The 14,657-nt window shown below is 42.8% G+C and overlaps 1 protein-coding gene across 1 annotated transcript in view; it reads right to left on the reverse strand.

Annotated features, from left to right (window-relative positions):
* Window positions 1–14,657, reverse strand: part of GRIN2B (glutamate ionotropic receptor NMDA type subunit 2B) — a 935,536-nt gene that overhangs the window by 555,452 nt on the left and 365,427 nt on the right. The window lies entirely within an intron of this gene.

A 14,657-nucleotide genomic window follows, 5' to 3' on the forward strand; every position in this document is an offset into this window, starting at 1 on the left:
GTAGTGAGTGACACCAGAGCTGCCCCACAGCTTCTAGCACCGGCCTCAAACAAATTTTCATCAGTGACTAGTGATAGAAGCAGTGAGTGACATCATAGCTGCCCCACAGCTTCTAGCACCACCTTCAAAAAAAAAAATCATCATCAAGAGGCAGTTCTGGTTCATTCATTGCTTCTATCACTGGCCTCTGATGACGGTTAGTTTGAGGGCAAAGCTAGAAGGAGTGGGGTGCTGGCGTCACTCACTACTTCTATCTCCTCTCCTGATAACTATTCGTTTGAGGGGCAGTGCTAGAAGCTGTGGGATGTCACTGGTGTCACTCACTGCATCTATCTCAACCCCATAATGACTTCTTCTTTCACAGTTAGAAGCTCAAGCAGTGGAGGAGATAGAAGAAGACTGCTGGTTCTACACTCAGATCTCCCAGAGCGTCTATCACCATTTTTGAGAAATTATACTTTGGAGACCTGGCCTGGGACCATTGCCTAACTAGACTAGTCTGGCCAGCTCTTCCCTGTGCTGCTCCAGGTGATTGACAGTTTTCTCCCTATAAACATAGGAAAGGAGAGACCTGTCAATCACCCACTGGGAGGAGTGGGCTGGGAGCATCGCTGAACTAGTCTCATCACTGGCTGTAGTATCTGGCTAAATCTTCAACGTATACTATATCTAAAATGTCAGAGTGTTTCATAAAATAATATAACTGGTCGCTATGGTGCAGCCAATCTGCGCTTTATGCCGACTGGGGCTTGGGGATCATGAGTCAAGAGAGGTTCCCTTTAAGCTGCTCCATTAAAATGATCATCTATAACGACCTATTATAGGAACTGTCATTTCAAGAATCAGAAAACAAAACTAGTGCATGCCCTCATTATTTCCCACCTGGACTACTGCAACCTCATATTCTGTGGCCTCCCCTCTAACACTCTGGCACCCCTTCAATCCATCTTAAACTCTGCCACCCAATTAATCCACCTTTCCCCTCGCTATTCCTTAGCCTCTCTTCTCTGCCAATCTCTTCACTGGCTTCCCATTAACCAAAGACTCCAGTTCCAAACCCTAACCATGACATACAAAGCCATTCACAACCTGTCTCCTCCCTACAACTGTGACCTAGTCTCCTGGTACCTACCAACATGCAACCGCCAATCCTCACAAGATCTCCTCCTATACTCCCCTCTTATCTCCTCTTCACACAAACACATACAAGATGTCTGCCGTGCCTCTCCCATACTCTGGAACTCTCTACCCCAACATATCAGACTCTCACATACCATAGAAACCTTTAAAAAGAGCCTGAAGACCCACCTTTTCTGACAAGCCTACAACCTGCACTAGCCCTCAGTCCATTATACCACTGCACAAACAGCTCTGCGCTCACCTACTCTATCCTCACCTATCCCTTGTAGACTGTGAGCCCTCGCGGACAGGGTCCTCTCTCCTCTTGTATCAGTCTGTTTTGTATTGTTCATGGTTATTATACTTGTTTTTATGTATACCCTTATCACTTGTAAAAAGCCATAGAATAAATGGCGCTATAATAATAAATAATAATAACAATAATAATTTCATTTTAGGGCTTCAGTCTCTGGATCGATGGAGGGTCAGACCGGCACCAATCAGAAAGCTATCACCTAACCTATGGATAAGTGATCATTTTTCATATTGGGAATAAAAGTTTAACCATTAATGTAGTTGAGCTGTAATATCAGACACAACCCATATATTGTTGTGGCACAGTTTTGGTAATTACATTTCCTACAGTGAGTCACTATGGATGATCCTTTATTGAGCAGTTTGTGTTTATCGGTACACACCATTCAAACCATTTAGATCTCAGACTAGTTGTCTCTCATAATGTAATTAAATGCAGTAAATATCTGCTTCACTTGGTGGGAAGGGAGATAATTGATTACGTTGAAAGTGATTTATGCATCTTTCTTAACATTGAATCTATGTTATTCAATTGACTTTACTGGATGACCAAGGTAATTCATGAGTTACACTAAAGATTTGTAAATGGACAGTCTCCGAGTCTAGAGATTTCTCCGTACTGTAACAGATACACTTCCAGTTTGTGTTCTCTGCATTTCTAGCTGAACAAATGAGATCTAAGGATGTGATCACAATTACAACATGATGAGAGAACACGTAAATGTTTCCTATCTGATCGTATCACAATTACATATCACACTGAGTTTATCAACCACGCAGACAGAATAGGACAAGATGATATTAATTGAAGAAAACAAAGTACATTTTCCAAAGACTGTAGAGTAGATATTGAAGTGATGCCCTTCCAACTGGGACAGTGACAAATTATTGAGCAAAATTCATGTATAGACAATTGCAAGGAGGCCGCCAGCCCGAATGTGCGAAATGAGTCCTGAATAATAAGCGTTTGAGCGTGTACATAAGAGATCTGTGGCATTAATGAATTGGAAATGATACAAACAAGGTCAAAAGATTCCTAATTAAGTGGACTCGTCCAGACTGGAAAAGAGGTGGAGAATCTATGTCTAGCACTGATATCCAGGAATATGTCAAGAAAAGGACACTGAACGTTTGCTACAAAGAACGAGCGGACACGTACGTCTCCTAAATTAAAACATTACCGCCTATTTGGTGGTTGGTTTGGCAGCGGAGGTAACAAAAAGAAGCGCAAGTAATTCTATTAATCCTTGTTACTTTTATTTTATGTTTCCATGAACACCACCAGAAATTTCACAGCAAAGCGCTTTGTAAAACTAAATTACTCGGCTTCATATAGATGTCCCATTCTTTCCAGGAGCACAATCACAAATAATGATTTTAATTCTTGCATATGTTTTAAAATATAATTCTCTAGAACTTGCCAGAAATAACAATCTACAATGAAATAAGCTTTTATCAATGCTCATTACGACTAACAAAATGTTACAATTTCTTTTGTATGATAAACTCTGTCTCTAGCCAAAAAAACTGATGAAAAACAAAGGAATTGCGAATAATCCTTATATATGGAGTAAGGCAGGAGGAGGCAAAGTGATTTCAAGAATGGGATGGGTCTAATAATTATAAATGGCAAGTGAGAACAGGAAAGTTATCATAAAATATATATATATATAAACTGCTCAATGAGGATCAAACATAGGAAAAGGTTTGGACTATTAATGCACAATAGCCACAAGTAGTCTTGGACTGGCCCACAAGGAGAACAGGTGAATTCCTCGGATGTGTCATGCAGAAACTACCGTGGTTACACCAGGTACACGGGAACCCCCAGTGAGCACTGCAACACAGAAGTACACAATACAATGGTGAGCCCTGGCGCTAAGGAAAGGGGAGCAGCGTCACCTCCTTAACTCACCTGTGGCTCATGCCTGCACTCCCTAAGGTCCCTTGGGTTCTTTCATCCAATCGCCGATCATGTGCCTATCCCTGTCTTTACTGGGACTCAGCCCTGTACAGTGCGCCGGGCAGCGGGAACGCTAGTCCCACTCTAGGGTAACGACACAGGGAGGATAAGACAGACTGGGTAAAATAAACAGCAATCATACAAAGCACTTCAAATGACAAGAGGAAATTATGAGGGCCAAACAAGAGGGGAAAAAACAAAAAGGACTAGGGAAGGGAAAAACTCAACACTGCTTTCACACATCAAATGTTCTCTGAATGGCTTCCTGGTCCACAGCTCACATGTTTCCTCTAGAGGCAAGCATAGGAGAAACTATCACCAGTGATTACCTGGGCTAGGAGGGAAATCTTTATAGTAGTGGTAGTTAGCAATAGAGAACAGCTGGCTATAGATTTCATTCAGAGTTCATGAGACCAGAGGATCTACTTATTCCTACCAGCACTGAATAAAGGAGAATATGCACAGCCAGCAGTATTAACCTGACCAAGTATGTATGAAGCCCTGAGCTGTAATCTCCTGACACCAGACATAATAGGGATCACCCTCCATTGTGGTACCCTAGTGACAGGTGGGTCCCTTTCCACCTATTTGAGCAGTAGTTGGCACAATTCATTTATTTCATTATGTACAGACTATGGAAGCATCTCATCATTCTATTAACAAACCACCCAGTTTATTATAATAAAGAAGCAGAGGAAAATCTGTGAAGGAAAGTAAAGTAATATTTGCATGTAGATGACCAGTGAGCCCCCAGACTCAATGTCACTGGTGGACCCTTGGCATCCCAGTCCAACACTGGTCACAAGTATTCCATTAGTTTGTACTTCATTGATTATGACGAGTATCTTTCCCATCATTAGACCTACTAGAACATGTTAGGAAAATAGCGTTATAATGCAGCGTTTTTACTATAATGGCTTTTTAGTTGTATGTCCACTCTACACCATCAGTCACTGTACCGGCATCACAGAATATCTGCCTTGGTTATGCCAGAATATATATTTCCTGCATCAGAATTATTCTCATGCCCTGTATGTTTAGCATAATTCCATTTTCATAAGCATATGCTGCTCAACCTCTTGGTCTTATCAGGAATGATTTATAAAAGGAAATGACCTTGTGGTTGTATCAGTTCTGCCCTAAGTAAAGGTGGTTACATAAGTGGTTCCTTTTACAACACAGCAAAAAAAAAAACTAAACACCGTGGATTAAGTGAAATATTTGCTATTATTTAGAGATGAACTTAATTATACACTCAATTATACTCAAAATATATCTCACAGAGACAACCTCTGTCAATATGGCCCTGAAAAGGGCACTACTTTTATGAGATAGAGCTGCTAACACAATGGTTCTCAGTTTGATGGACTTGTGCCTTCCATATCTAACGATATGGATGAATTGTCCATCTGAATGGACACCATGTAATGATAAATAAGTACGGTATATATTTTTATAACAACTACTTTCTCTACCAAAATGTGTGTTTGCTCCTTTGGTTAGGTAGTAGAATTCACAAGCATCAACTAATGACCTGTAAATGCTTATTTAACAAGCTATCCCCTATTCCTTGCTGATCACTGAGGGTCTTACTGCTGGGACCCTCAGTGATCCTAAAGTCTGACTCTGGATTCCTGAGATTGGGTTTCTGCATCTTTGTTCTACATGGAGTAGAGGTGTGCATGCCTGGACTTCGCTCCCTTCAATGTCTTTGGGACTGCGGAGTACAGCACTCAGCTATTTTCCGAAGTTCCATAGGCAATGAAGGGTGCAGAGGCTGCACTCCATTTAACATGGGGAATGGGGATGTACAGCCCCATTACCGGGGCTCCAGAGGACCTATCTAGGAATTGTTGGGGGGTCTGATAAGTCGCATCCACAACGACTGACAAGTTATTTAACTTTATCTTTTTAAATAACCACTTCAGGTACATTTGCTGTATACTGACCAACAATTAGGAACGAGTTTTCCTGGGAACATTAGTTTCTCAATTAAGCAGGCCTTGGGTCCTAAACAGTTCCTTGGGTCGTAGGATGTTTAATCTTGTGTAAGCAGGACATATGCTGCTGAGAACATTGATACTCTATGCACACACAACAATAAAAATAAAAATTGTTCTGCGCGCACAGAAGTGCAATTGGCCTATCTAAATAGTCCATTAAATGACCACCGAACAGCTTACAACTAACCGATTGCAACCGCTCCTCTGCTTTGATAGCTCTTACTACACTGCTATGACAGGCTGTATTTTCCCATATGATTATATAAGAGTCTCACACTAAGAGTGACATACAGTAATGGTGCCCACACACATATACCACACACTCACCACACACCACATAAACACACACCACTACACACACAGGTGTATATGTGATGCCCCTGGACTTTCAGGTCGTCACAGGGTACTGCACGCTCTCTCTAGTGCAGTATTCAAATCCCTCATGGTTCTGGGTCCCCATCTTGCATTGTTGCCTCCAACAGCAAATCAAATTCTGGAAACACCCTGCACCACACCCACCAGACACACCAGTGGGCAGGTTGAGCGGAATAGGGTCGCCCACCTAGGGGTGGGTCAGGAGAAGGGGAGGTGAGGAGTGTAGGAGCAGGAGAGAGTGTAGAGGAGTAGTGAAGTGGAGGAGGTTGGGAGTAGTGGCTCCCAAGAGTAGCTATCTAGGTTGCAGACAGTGGAGTCGCAGGGGATTGAGGCAAGGTGCCTGTTAAAGAGAACGGTCAGCAGCCTGGTCCTATCACCGGTCTGGGACCGAAGGCACGGCAGGGTACACGGACCCTAGGTCGGGGAGAAGCTTCAGGCAACGTGGCAATTAACCTGCGGAGAACGGAGCCTTTATGGACTGTTCCCACTCGCTCCAGAATCGGGGCACTAGCGCAACCAGGGGGATAGGGCCTTCCATACAAGCAGCCCACTAAAATCCCAAGCGTGAGCCCTGAGAGCAGGCTTCCACGTTTAGCCACAGTGGGGAGCGGGGCCCAGCAAGTTCCAGACTACTGGGCCACCACAGTGAATTTAAACTTTGTGCCAGGAGGCAGGTCACGAATCAGCAGGCAGCACTGCAGGGGACGGGACCCGGACGAGCTCCCCTTTGAGAGGCAGCAGCACCCAGAGACTTGGATTACCCGGTTGTCAGCGTCTGCTTATTGGCTGAGTAAGTATCTGAGTGATTTCCCCTTTACGGCACCCAGTAGCACCATCCAGAGTCTCGGGGCCTACCCCTACCCGTGGAGGACAACAACACCTTGCAGCCCCACTCCAACTCCCCGGGTACTCCCAACGGCAGCGGTGGTACTCGCAATTACCACACACCACGGGTGGCATCACGAACTATAACTCCCCTGTAAATACTCCCTTTTACTTTAGAGTGTGGCCCCTAAGCCTCCGGGTCCGGAGTCCCTGGAGTCACGAACAGACACTACCCCCGGATCCGAGCGGTGCGATCCGCTGCTGGGGCGGCACATAAATGCACACACTGTGCAAACACATACACCACATACACATAGATACACACCACTACACACACAGGTGTATATGCACACACTGTGCATACACCTACATACACATACACACTACATACACATGCAGTGGTGTGAAAAAGTGGTTGCCCCTTTCTGATTTTTTTCTTTTCCATGTTTGTCATATTTAAAAGTTTCAGATCACCAAACAAATGTAAATATTAGACAAAGATAACACAGGTAATAACAAAATGCAGTTTATAAATGAAGGTCTTTATTATTAACGGAAAAAGAAATCCAAACCTACAGGGTTTAGGGGCAATCACTTTTCCCCTAATAATAAAGACCTTCATTTATAAACTGCATTTTGTGTTACTTGTGTTATGTTTATCTAATATTTACATTTGTTTGGTGACCTGAAACATTTAAGTATGACAAACATACAAGAGAATAAGAAATCAGGAAGGGGCAAACACACCACAACACTGTATAATACATACATAGAAACACTATGTACACATAGATCACTCGGGAACACTGTAAATGTGGAACTGTTACTGCACCGCTGGAGATATGACACACATCCAGGAGAGGTATAATGCAAGGTGGTTTTATTCAACGCGTTTCAAAGCGTAACCCCACTTCATCAGGAAATCCACCAGTAAGGTGGATACTGGTGGATTTCCTGATGAAGAAGTGGGGTACACTTCAAAACGCGTTGTATTAAACCCCCTTACATTATACCTCTCCTGGATATGTGTTGTATATCCAGCAGTGCAGTAACGGTTCCACATTTACAGTGTTCCCGAGTGATGCTTCTTCAGCACGTGGACTCTGCAGCAGCTGGTTACAGGCTTTACTTCTGGTTGTGTGATACACAACCCAATACAGTGAGCACATTCCCTTATTACTTTTATTCCTTGTTACTGGATAAGACCCTATTGCGCTCTTTTCCCTCCAGCTTTTCACTACTTACACATACACACACATGCAGACTAAATACATGAATACACACGCACACACCCACACACCACATATACATATACATACAACAGTCATATGTTTACATGCACACACATACACACACGCATGCAATACACACCCAAACATGCACGTACACACAAATATTTGCATTGCCCAGATTGTCCATACTGAAAACCTTTGTTAATTTTTAATGCAGTGTCAAAGAGCTTGAGATTAATACAGTGATCCCATTTTTATCCTATTCTTCTAGTGACCCTTCATACTTTCAGCATTAAACAATGGAAAATGTATTTACTTTGCAAAAACCATAAGACTGACCTTACATAAATATGCTGAACTATATAGTGGAGATAATTGATGATGTGAAGTATTAGCAATGTCTTGTTTTTCTTGTCATAATCGCCAATATGATCGCCAATATGATATACTTGCCTGGGTATATAGAAATAGCAACCTGAATTGCACCATCATCGCATTTTCTGTTTTCCTTTGAAAGCAGCCATGTTTTTTATATTCTATACAATCCCTTTCATACTCTAAGCTGCAATACCATGTATCACCAATAGGAACGAGTGGCACTGTTTTTCAGAAGAAGCCATATTCTTCTAAACCTGTACTAAATTGATGGTATAAATTTATTCAATCAGACACTTGACAGTAGAGCCTATATTTTCTAAAAAGAAATATCAGTTGTATCCGTGGTCTGTAGCAGCGCAACTCACCCCCATTAATACTATGATAGCCGATCTGTCCCACCAAGCACAGCACGTGGACAATTTCCATGATAAAAAGCCCTTTTTCTATTCCTGGAGAATTCCTTTTTTTCACTGGCTTTTCATCCTGCAACAGTAGCTCCTAACGGATTGTAAATCTATAATTGCTTTGTGATGCACAATTTTCAAGGTTCATACCCTGGAAGTTCAGTTCAGCATCAGCTCATGGCTCTAGAAGTAATACAGTAACACTGTCTTTAATCTGCCATTGCAGAATTCTGCAGAAGACAGGGATGTCTGAACTCTGGCATGATCTCTCTTTCATGACACACATCCAAGCCCTCTTCATCTCCTGCCACCTCCAACTTAAAAATATCTCCCGGATTCGTATATTCCTTTCCCAAGAAGCAGCAAAAAAAACTAGTGCATGCCCTTATTGTCTCCTGCCTGGACTATTGCAACCTCCTGCTCTGTGGCTTCCCTTCTAACAGTCTTGCACCCCTACAATCTATTCTATACTATGCTGCCCAACTAATCCACCTGTCCCCCCGCTACTCCCTGACCTCTCCTCTCTGCCAATCCCTTCACTGGTTTCCCATTACCCAACCACTACAGTTCAACACACTAACCATGACCTACAAAGCCATCCACAACCTATCTCCTCCCTACATCTGTGACCTAGTCTCCCGGTACTTATCTGCACATAACCTCCGATCCTCACAAGATCTCCTTCTCTACTCCCCTCTCATCTCCTCTTCACACCATCACATCCAAGATTTCTCCCGTGTATCCCTCATACTCTGTAGTGCTCTGCCACAACACATCAGACTCTCGCCTACCTTGACAAGCTTCAAAAGGAACCTGAAGACCCACTTCTTCCGACAACCCTACAACCTGCAGTAACCCTCAATCCTCCATACCACACGACCGTCTCTGCCCTCACCTACTGTATCCTCACCCATCCCTTGTAGACTGTGAGGCCTCGGGGACAGGGTCCTCTCTCCTCCTGTACCTGTCTCTACCTCATATTGTTTATGATTATTGTACTTGCCCCTAACATTGTGTACCCCTTTTCACATGTAAAGCGCCATGGAATAAATTGCGCTATAATAATAAATAATAATCTCTAGGTGCCTCAGATAATTTAGCATTTCTATTCGCATTCACATGTGGAAAAACTGATCAATGTTATGTAAGGAAATAATGAAAAACAGCATGACCGTGAGCAATTAGAAATGATAACCCAACAAGTCACAGTGCAGCAATGTAAAATAACCCATAACGCAGCCGTCCTGCATGCAGATTGTGGCTCTCGCTACAGCTAGGCAGCACAAGCACTGAGGATTCTGCACACGTGCACCGTGCTGCCTTGGGACTCTGTGCTCTCTCTCCATTGATTTGTAAATTAAAATGCACAGATCTTGAAGCGTGGTGGTGTCTGACTGCAGCGCTGAGAACACTCTGTATGCAGCCCCTGACCCACCACTGCTGCACCAAGGACAGATCCTTGTTTAGAGCCTCAAAAGTGCTCTGCTTACTAACACAGAATCTACATAACGGAGAAAATCATTGCTCAAAGCCACAAACGTCTTCACTGATTACAAGTATTCCATTGGAATCGCTCACTTCATTTGTAACACGCTCCATCTATAGAAATACACCAATTGTCTGCTGCACAGAGGAGGTCTAAAGATCAGACATTACCAACCTGGACGTGATGCTGCATGATACAAATAGTGACTGAATACAAAGGGGGTTTATTCATATATGCAGATTACAGACGATATCAGAACACAGTGATCAGTGCGTCACGGTTCTCATTAAGAAGGTCCTTAGGTGACAAACTACATATCTGCCAAACAGCTACCCCCTTATTAGAGGCTACTCACACAACCACAGCTGGGTAACATTGATTTCAGTGGAATTGATCTCTAGTCCAATTTTACATAAATCCTTATTCTACAGAATGTGATCTCTTTGTAATGCACATGGCACAAATTCACCACGTTGGCCGCTATCTGGGCATCATTCTGCTGGACCATGATTTCTGCCATGTGGGTCACTTTTCCGGAATGATCTATTTTACCACAGCTTGTTTGTTTATCGGTCCATGTATAGTAAAGAGCCTTTACTGTATTTATAGTCCATATTGTAGTGTTTATTGCTTGGCTTTTTGTCAAGTTTAACAAATTACCTACACTATATACAGTATATGGATTTAAATGGCCTCAACAAAAAGTCTGATGCTGCCCCATCTGCACATCAAACAGCATTGGTGACATTTGGAATTTTAATTCTTTCTACACTTGCTTAAAAGGTAACTATCATCTGAAAATGTTGTACTATATAACAGAGGCTGAAAAGTATTGCTGATTGGTGGCGTCTGGGTCCTGAGACCCCCACTGATGGGTCATAATACTACTCTGAGGAGTATATGGGCTCAGTGGTGACTCCATGAGTCCACCCGCCTTCTCATGCAAAGAATAGGATGTCAATTTCAGCTACACTGAATACTAAGCGTATGTGGTGTTAAAGCGATGCTGTCTGATTGATGCTTCCTAAACAGGGGACAGCATATATCAGCAGCCCCTACATTACAAACATGATTTATTTTTTTAAAGAAAAAGGTAGTTGACAGTATGGCCTGAGATGAGGTGACAACGCCAAGAGGTCTTTATCTGCCGTCTTCTCCACGCCCTCTCACCTAGACTTACAGGTCTCTCCCATCTCAGCTTCTCATACATCAATACCAGACCTCATACTTTGCACTGATGAGGGGCAATCACTCCGATACACCGTGTCTACAAATTGAGGCTCTGATTTGGTATAAATCCTAAGTCATATGGCAAGGCTCATTAAATTGTCATTTTTGACTTTTAGTATTGATATTTCCAATAGGTGGCTCCAGAGTTTGTCTCCTTCATCACTGAAGAGACAATTTGCATATTTCCCAGAGGAGCATTGCAGCTATAAGTCTCCTCACTGGCAGCCAGATTGTTTTTTCAGTCTCCGCAAGGAGAAAAGTTTTCCCCTTAGACCAGGTCTCTCCCTATAGACTCATTAGAGGAGACCTGTAAGTCTAGCAGAACGAGTATTGCCATGACTCTTGGACAAGTCACCTCGTCCCCACCATGCTGTCTTCGATGGTTTTTGCTGGAATGCTGCAGTGTTTCAGAGAACACAGATGTTTGTAACGCAGGAACCGTTATAGGATTCATGCTGTCTGAGGTCCGGGCAGCATTAATCAGCAGATAGTTCTCTATAAAATGTATTAATGTGAATATTTACAATTTCTTCCATTAACAGCTCAGTGTCATGGATCTTTATGTATTTTAGGAGCTGTCCAAGACAATATTGCAGTGTTTAGAAATCTTTTCCGCATCCCATATAACACACACTGCATTAAGTGTGACTCTTTGTTATCGAATGGTCCATTTATCAATGTGGTAACAGTCTTCAATTTATCTCCTGCAAAGTAGCTGCAGGATAAAATGCTCTTAGGATTGTGGTAGACAAGCAAGATATTGACCTTGTTCCGCTGTGTTAAATCACTTTTCTGAGTGCCTATCAAGGATATGAAAGTTTATGTCACAGTTGAACTGCGGCACCATGCCAGGGCTCAAAATCCATATGAAATAGGTCATAGTGTCAAAACTATACCATAAAGAACATGAATGTCTTTCAATCTGAAAATATATACAGTACATCTCTTAAGAGCCTGTAACTAATCACATGCATGGCTTTACTATACACAGCTGCATACGCAAAGGAACAATCTATTTAAAATTAAAAAAATATATATTTTTTATAAAGTATTATTTATTTTATTATTTCTTTAAAATGTTATAGGTGAGAAACTTCTCAACTAGTCTAATATATACTGAAAAGTTTTGATTACCTATTTTGCAGACAGATCACTCTACTGTCAATGAATGAAGATATAAAATGCAAAGACACAACTATATTAATGTTTGGGGGCTGTAATTGCAGTCCTTAACTATGTACCTGTTGTGATTATTATTATTATTGTTATTAATCTTAAAAGGGAATCTGTCAGCAAGTTTTTTCTACCCCCTCTGGGACCAGAATTATATAGGAAAAGAGATACTGAATCCAATGATGTATCACTTTGTTTACTGGATGCAGCCATTCTCACACAATCAGGGCTGTTAGATTTAGTCATGTAAAATATCGGAAGGAAGAGCAGGTGTAATTCCAAGCTTGTCACCAATACGAGCCGAAGAAACTTTAATCCAAGTCTTTATTGTATGAGTGTCACATCCCCACCAGATTCCGCTCCTGTGACTTCTGCTCCGATCGCCAGACGACACCATGTTCCCACCATGGATAGTGCTGGTGATGGGAGAGGAGTCGGTGCCCGTGGCTCTGCGGAGCACAGGCACCGCTCATCCACTAGGCTGGGTTTCCCTGGAACCTGCAGTACCACTGGCTGACTGTAGGTGGCGTGTCTTTCAGCTGATGTTGCCAACATTCACCTGCAGCCAATGGGAAGACACCACACCCTTCTTATTTCCCCTCCTGTCACATGACTACTGCCAGAGATAGTTCTGTACTCTTGGCTCATGTGCTGTTTGTATTGTGATTCCTGTGTGCTGACCTTTGCTTGTTGTTAACTACCCTCCTGCCTGTCGTTTTTGTACCCTGCTGCCAGTTCCGGATTTGACCTCTGCTTTGTCTCCTCACTACGCCCTTGCCTGCCGATTCTGTTCCTGCTTTGCATCTCCTAGTTTTTGACCCTGCCTGACGACCACAGACTACAGCCTGCCACAGGTAGTGATCTCTGCGGCTCTGTGTAATTCCACATCCCTGTATAGGGGTTAAAGGGTTGCAGAGTTCTTGGGGTCCTGCTTTGTGAGCAGCCTTACTCTAGACTCCCCTTACAGCCAGTCTGAGTCTGTGGCTACACTCAGGCATTACAATGAGCTATGTACAGGTCTACGCGTTTTAGGGGTCGCAGCCCCCTTTCTCAGGACAGTATAGCAGTGGCAAGGAGACTATCTGCTAAACTGTCCTGAGGAAGGGGGCTGCGACCCCTGAAACATGTAGACCTGTACATAGCTCATACAATAAAGATTTGGATTAAAGTTTTTTCGGCTTGTATTGGTGACAAGCGCGGCATTATATCCGTTCTTCCTTCCAACATTTTACCTGATTTCTTCGGGGCTGCAGCTGTCTCCACCTGCTACCATGCGATTACAGTTGTGACTGTTCAGCGTGTACTTAATTCTTTTTCTCTCTTTTTAACTCTTGCAAGACCCTATGTGCCTTTTGTTCCACAGTCTCTAAAACATAGATTTAGTCATGTAGCAGAGCTGAGAGAGCTGTCCCGCCCCCCACCACACTCTCAATAGAGATTGCACATTGACAGGGAGGTGTCAGAGGAGGGGGCGTTCTGGACTGCCCTCCGAGTGACACTGTATCCAAGCAATGATAAGTCCTGCTGTTTAAACAAACATAGCAAATAAACAACAGATAGAACTGTGACATGACAGGCATGCCTGAATTTTCTGTGTTAACCCTTGCAGCATGCTGGCTTCAGCTTACATAGCAAAAACTTGCTGACAGAGCCCTATGAAAGATGTTGCCCTGCTAGAAAAATGTTTTTTTTTAATGTGTAAAGAGAAAAAATATAATTAATTTATTGAAATTAAGAATGCTACTCCAATTTTATGATATCATTGCTCTTCCTGGCATCTCCACTACAGACTCTGCCTTAATACAGGAGAGATAATCTCTTATTCAGGAGAATAGCAGCAGTTCTGCAGTATCCGGCAGCGGTCTCCACACCATGCATGTAGAATGCAGCTCCGGTCAGTGATTACATCAGGCCACCACCAGAGTTAATACCAGCTGATCAGTGAGGATGCTGGGGGTAGGCACTCAACAATCAGCTCATCATGAGCTATCATAAGAATCGACTGCATTCAAGATAGATTGGAGGAAGGAGAGTTTAGTAAAATGAAGATCAATTACACTCTTCTACATATTTCAAAAGTTGTCGGGTTCAGCCATGAATTGTGCCATTTCTTAATGATTTTGACTTCCTAAATTCAAATCTGACAATGAACAT

Source organism: Anomaloglossus baeobatrachus, chromosome 8 (assembly GCF_048569485.1).
Source record: "Anomaloglossus baeobatrachus isolate aAnoBae1 chromosome 8, aAnoBae1.hap1, whole genome shotgun sequence".
Taxonomy (NCBI): Eukaryota; Metazoa; Chordata; class Amphibia; order Anura; family Aromobatidae; genus Anomaloglossus; species Anomaloglossus baeobatrachus.